The sequence below is a fragment of the Rattus norvegicus genome, chromosome 8 (genome assembly GCF_036323735.1).
Source record: "Rattus norvegicus strain BN/NHsdMcwi chromosome 8, GRCr8, whole genome shotgun sequence".
NCBI lineage: Eukaryota > Metazoa > Chordata > Mammalia > Rodentia > Muridae > Rattus > Rattus norvegicus.
The window spans coordinates 59476646-59483628 of NC_086026.1; the positions used below are offsets into that span (position 1 = coordinate 59476646).

General features: G+C 43.7%; 1 pseudogene; it reads left to right on the forward strand.

Annotated features, from left to right (window-relative positions):
* Positions 1-1025: 1025 nt before the first annotated feature.
* Positions 1026-3467, forward strand: Pgam1-ps13 (phosphoglycerate mutase 1, pseudogene 13; annotated as a pseudogene).
* The last annotated feature ends 3516 nt before the right edge of the window (positions 3468-6983 follow it).

Consider the following 6983-nt stretch of genomic DNA (forward strand, 5'->3'; position numbering starts at 1 on the left):
TATCCACTAACTTAATGCTTTCCAAATACAGGGAAAAGGTACCTACCCTATACTGCTTATTTTTTCGCTTGAGGAAAATATATTTCTGAACTATTTAGCATGGATTGCCAAAGCCATGACAATGAGGAGTGTAGGAAGAGGTGGGTGGAAGATCCTGACCTAGGAAAGGAGAGGATAAGAGGTCCCGACAAAAAGGTCCTGGCCATAAACAGCAGAGTCGATGCATTATGTTTCTATAAAGATCAAATGAGAACTTGCAAGAAATTGCCCAAGTCTTTTTAGCTTGTTTGTTGATTTTATTACCTGGCTTCTCTCTTTCTATTAGCTGGTGATTTCAATGTCTCTTAAAGTGGAAGGTAAGTGTGCGCTTGAGAAACAGAGAGGCAATAAGGATCCAGAAAGACACATCCTCCTCCAAGGGACAATCAGAGGATGTTGGAAAATGACACCAGGGACTAATGTCGATCATCCCCAGCCTATTTCTATTCTCCTTGGTCCACTCGAATGGCTTATCTGAGTTGAACACTCTGTAACATAAGCAATTAAAAAGAGAAAAGATGCCTTCTTATTGTACTCGTGTGCGAACAGAAGAACGAGATAGAAAAGGCATCCATCTCCCAGCAGCCATTTTCTCTTTTAGTCCCACATCAGACTTGTAATCGACCTGAGGCAAGAGGTCATGGGCAGTCCATGGAGGAGCAAGAAATACACAGCCCTCGCTTTGCAGGAATGAGTCAAGGAGTCTAAGGATGAACAGTACCCTAGGCTTTTTCTCAGGTCCCTTCCACAAATTCCAGTTATAATTTACTTCTGAGGATGTTCAATAAACCGAAGCATGCTTGGGTTGGGTGATAAGGGCTGAGCAGAATTCATACGTCCTCAAGTGCTTGAACTACTTGCTTTTCATGTGACTGTGATGGAGCAGCTGACACCACCTGAGGAGAAAAGGGCTTCTCTTGGCTCACCCTTTCAGAGATGTCAGTCTACCAGGGTGGGGGACCGAAGCAGAGAGCAATAGTTGCAACATGGTGTCCAGAAGGCACAAGAAAAAAGGTACTGGGGAGGTGGGGAGGTTTAGGGTAAGACATAAACACACACACACACACACACACACACACACACGCACGCACACACACACTAAAACCCTCCTCACAGTGATCAGCTTCCTAGAACAAAGCCTTCCTCCTACCTCTTCCTCTATGCTTCCCTGTAATATGATATTACGAATCCATCAAGGGTTTACTGCATTGATTGGGTCAGAGTCTTCGTGATCTAACCTGTTCTGTGCTTTACTAATCTGGTAATTGTTTCTCAGTCCAATCAAGTTTCCCGTCAGTGCCCCCTGGCACCCTTTTTTAAACCTGGGGCAGTGGGAAAGCTTTCGTGCCTGCCTTTTCCCAAAAGGGGTACCTACAGGAAAGGGTATCTGTGGAGAATGTCCAAGGTGAAACCTCTGCCTTGTTCCCCTTGCCTGCAAATTACAATAATCACAAAACAGTTATGAGAGCCTAAAAAGCATCCTCTCCTCAGAGAAAGAAAACCCTGAGAGCCATAATACGGACAAAAAGACAAACTGAAGCCTGGGAAGCTGCGAGACAAAAGACAAGAGAGTCTGAAATGATTTGTCCTCAGCAGTGAGCTCACAGTAAAGCTGACAATTATTACAAATGTGGATTTTACAGCTGAGGCATGGGAAAGTAGCAGGTTGAGGCTCTGGAAAGAATGCCTCCCTCAAGCCCCATTTAAAAGAAAGAGGAATCTCATCGATCCTCAGCCACTACCACATCCTCTGCCTATCACCATGGCACAAGGTAGGGCTGATCCAACACAGTGAGAGTGCCTGGAACCTGAAGAACTGCTTCAGCGGTTGGTAGGAAACCTCCCTGATCCTGGTGGGCCATGAGGAGGTGAAGCATGGTGGGCAAGCTTCTCAAGATGCTGGTTATGGATTTGACATCTCCTTCACCTAGGTGCAGAAGACAGCAGTCAGACTCTCTGGACAGTCCTGGATGCCACTGACCAGGTATTGCCAGTGGTCAGAAGTTGGCGCCTCAGTGAGCAACACTATGGGGGTCTAACGGATCTCAGTAAAGCAGAAACTGCTGCTAAGCATGGTGAGGCACAGGTAAAGATCTGGAGATGATCTTACACTGTCCCACCACCACCAATGGAGATTGATATCCCTTCTACAGTGACATCAGCAAGGATCGCAGATATGCAGACCTTACTGAGACCTGCTACTCTCCTGTGAGAGCCTAAAGGGCACTATTACCAAAACACTGCCCTTCTGAAATGAAGAAATTGTCCCCCAGATCGAAGTGGGGAAAAGGGTCTTGATTACTGCCATTGCAACAACCCTTGGGGCATCACCACACATCTGGAGGGTCTCTCAGAAGACGGCATTATGGAGCTAAACCTGCCAATGGGCATTCCCATTGTCCATGAATTGGACAAGCTCTTGAAATCCATCAACCCCATGCAGTTCCTGGGAGATGAGAGATTGTGCATAAAGCCATGGGAGCTGTGGCTGCTAGGGGAGGGAGTGTGCAAAGTAAAGAAGAAAAGGAGAAGAGAAAGACTCCTACCCCCAAGAACACCCTCACTGCCTGTTCATGCCTTCTACACCCTTCCCCAACACTTGCCACTCTGCCTATATCTTTAGAATTTTTAGTTTAAGTTGTAGTACAGATGGGGACCCATGGCTCCATTTTCATTTCAGTACTTTGTCCTCTGCCCCCAACTCCCTTCACAGAACCTACTCAGGATAACACCTCTGGGGATGCAGGTTCTTGGTTCATATCTAGGAACAGTTCACTTACCAGGAGAGTTGAGAGGTAGTGATTATAGTTTTTCTTAGTCTTTGTTTACTAAGGGTCTGCTTAGGATGGAATCAGGGAAAAGCCATGCTGTGGTATGACGAATGAGGACAAGCTGTAGCCCAGTTTTGTCCCTAGAGCCAGTCCTGCACTCTTCCACAGTTAGGTTACCAAGACCTGTAGTCATTCCAGTGGAAGGTGAAACTAACTTCCATAATGATTTAAAAGATACTACTTCTTCTCTAACCCTAAAAGAGCTGCTAGCCCCAGAAGGTTGGGAAATCCTGTGAAAGAGGGGGAGGAAGGATTGTAGAAGCCAGAGGGGATAAAGAACATCATAAGAACACGGCCTACAGAATCAACTAAACCTTCTTCACAGGGACTCATGGAGACTGAATGGACAACCAGGGAGCCTGCATGGGTCTGACCTAGACTCTGTGCATATAAGTTACAGTTGTATAGCTTGATCTTCTTGCGGTACTCCTAATAGTGACTCTTTGGCCTGCCTTGGGACACTTTTCCTCACACTGAGTTGTCTAATCCAGTCTTAATATGAGGAGAGATGCCTAGCCTTACTGCAACTTGAGACGCCATGTTTGGTTGATATCCCTGAGAGGCCTGCCATTTTTTGAAGAGGGAAAGAGGAGGAGTGGATGCTGGGGGAGGAGGACTGGGAGGAAAGGAGGGAGGGGAAACTATGGTGAAATATAATATATGAGAGAAGAATAAATTTTTTAAAAATGTAAAGACCTGGTCATTGGGGTTGGTCAAATAAGCTGTGGCATACTCGCAGGGTGGGATGGTAGTCAACCTCTGAAAATAATGTTATTGAAAAATAATCACTGAGTTTGCTTAGAGATGAGTTGTCAATTTTAAATGAGAAAAATCCACCAAAACAGCTATCTGAATACATGCCATCTTTGCGAAGTCTGTAGATGTAATTGGAACAAGATACTCAAGTTTTAACAGAATGGTGAGATTACAAATGTGTTCTGTTTCTGTTTCCTACTTTACCTGTATTTCCAGTCTTTTCAGTAATGAAGTAACACTTCTATAAATAGGAAATTTTATTCCTTAATTTTTAAAAACCAAGAATGAGTTGGGAATGTGGTCCAGCAGCAGAGTACTGATGTGACATATGCAAGACCCTGGCTTTGAACGCAGCATTGGAAAGGATTGATTAGTTTAAAATATTCTTAAGGTGATCTCCCTCCGTCCCTCCCTCTAAAACCCATTTCACCTTCTCAGAAGCAACATCAGTTATTAGTTTCTTAGATAACTCTTCAGCAATGATGTGTGCACTTATAAGCAAGCCTAAGTGGAAAAAAATCTTTTCTATTTTTTTTTTCAGAACAACTTTAAATTAAATCGTAACCCCGAGTCAGGAAGAGCTGGTTTCTGAGAAAGGAAATATATCTCTAAATACTTCTTAACTGTCTCTGACAGGGAAGGCCAGTACCAGGGCAAAGTAAAACCAATTACCTCAACTATGAGGATCCCAAACCATAACCAAGATAAAGAATGTTAAAATATGCAATATTTTAAAAATGAAAATTAGTACACACAGCTCACAAAAAAAAAAAGCAATGAGGTCAATATTACATTTTTTGTTTGTTTTTTCCTTTGGCTCCAATATGGCTTCATATTGGCACTGTTCCTGTCAAAGATAAGACAGCAAGAATTAGGAGGAAACAACAATGGTGTGGAGAGAAGTGGCGTAGAGATGGCCTGACTCAGGCAGCCATCAAGTGCTGAGCTGGCATGTTCCCTATTCTCATTAGGAAGCAGAACTTAGCGATCTCCCTTATTAAGTTTCCCTCTAGGAAGAGGAAGGCTTCCAGAGTAACACTCCGACCCTCTCTGCTGTCTACCCCTTACTTTTCAGGAAACTAAAATGAGTTGCCTAATTGGTGAATTAAGAGAAGTAAACATGCGTATGCACACACCCTTCTTACTTGGGTCTAAGTGGTTCTTTGTCCTTGGGGAAAGTGTGCAGGAGCCGAAGACTCAATGATCACCTTGCTTTCCCAGAGAATGACACCCAAGTATCTGAAGGGAAGACACTGGTAGCCAGAGTCCTACTGAACAGCTTCACCTCTAGTCACATTAGAACAGATGCAGGCAGATACCTAACTAGGCAGTGATGTTAGGACTGTCCTTTGGGCATTGGTGTTATATCCGAGGAGAGCTGATTTGGTCTACGTACAATCAGGATGAGGAGAGAGCCATCTCAGCCTCTGCAGCTGGGCTTTTTACAGGGAATTCGGGAGTTGGAAAATGATTACCTTTCACCCACTACCACAGACTTAGGTGGTCTGTCCAAACAAAACTGTCTGGAAAGAACCCATGTCTATAGCTGATTGGTTGATTGTGACTCCAATGATGTGAAGTTGGAGAGTTGCAAGCTTAAAATCAAATTATCTTGGGTTATCTTCAGCTGCCTCAATAGCTGTTTTCTGAGCTTCCCTGTGTGTGATCTTACATCCCTGGGATGACTGGATAAACCCCTCACCATATACAAATAGACCCCTACTTTCTATGCATCAAAAGGCTAAGAATGCCATCAGACAGCATCTGAGGACTATGGTACAGTGCTCCTGGTTTCTTTGTAACCCACTTGCCTGAATGATGTACCCACTGTGGTAGTTCAAATGTAATAGGCCCATAGGGCATGGCACTATTAGGAAGTGTGTCACCATGGGGGTGGACTTTGATGTCTCATACACTTAAGCTGCACCCAGTGTGACACACAGTCTCCTTCTGCTGCCTGGCAGGTTAAGATGTAGAACTCTCAGCTCCTTTACCAGCACCATGTCTGCCTGCACACTGCCACATCCCACCATGGCAATAATGGGCTAAACCTCTGAAACCATAAGCCAGCCTCAATTAAATGTTTTCCTTTATAAGAGTTGTCACTCTCGTGGTGTCTCTTTACAGCAATGGAAACCTAACTAATGAACCCACAATATATTTGAAAAATGTGTTGACCTATGGCTTTGTTCTGTTTCTATAAAAACTTCACAGAAATGCTATTTCAATGGAGCACATTTGAGAAATACAAGAATCTGTGTTTGGGCTCAGGCACTCATATTTGGCTCTAGAACAAACCATCTCTTGTGTTCCTTTGAGGTGAAATCTTTCTATTTGTCAACACCTGTCACGAAGCAAATGTAAAGAGGGTACAGAACAAGAAATGATGACGGAGGACCTGTCATTCCAGGCCAGGCCCTCCTGAACTTGACCTCCACCACATATTCTCATGACCTCTCCTTTCTGAAGTAGAGCTGGCTCGCACTGAGTCCTCAAGCACCCCAGGAGTTCTGTTGTGGCCTATTACTTGCACCTGAAGAGTTATAACTAAACCAGTGTTTATCAGTGTTCAGCTCACTGTTAGTCATGGCCACAGTCACACCATGACCAGTCATCCAGGCAAAGTCACTCAGCTTGATTACTCTTTGTATTCTGCCATCAATCATCTCAGGACCTTCCTTCCCCTGAGTGATGTATTTTCTATCCACCTACCCCACAACCCTTCATTTATTTCTCTCTAAAATATTGCCCATGAGTAAGTAGTGCAATTTTGTACCATTTGCTTCCAATATATATTATTCAGTAAAAGCACTATTAGCTGCTATAATATCCAACCCCAGATCCCCATGATAATACAAAAATAGCTTACTTTTAATTTTTCAAAAATCCAGCATGAATATTTCTGCTTGGATATTGTCTTTAGTTGTCTCTTATGCAATAACTCAAGTAAGTGAGTTCCTTCTTATGTGTGACTCTTCATCTTCTAAGGTCTCATAGACCTCACTTCCTGCCACATGGCTGGGAATGGGAGAAGAGACCATACACAATTGTACTGAATATATTATAGCTAGAAGGTCTAGAAGTGGCCTCTTCACTTAAATCCACATTCTAACTGCAGAGTTTAGTCCTGTGCTTTACTTAGGCACAGAGGGAGTTATGGAATGAAGGTTGGTTGTGTCTCTGCAGAAGAGATGAGAAACTTCTATATCCCAAGGGGAGAAAGCCAATGTAAACTTTAGCTCTACAACCTTGGGGGAAGTCATGTGGAAACTCTCGGTACTGTAATTGAACTTTCGGCTACTTTATGGGTCCTTTTTCTACCACCTTTTCCACCTATTCCATGCTTCCAACATCCCC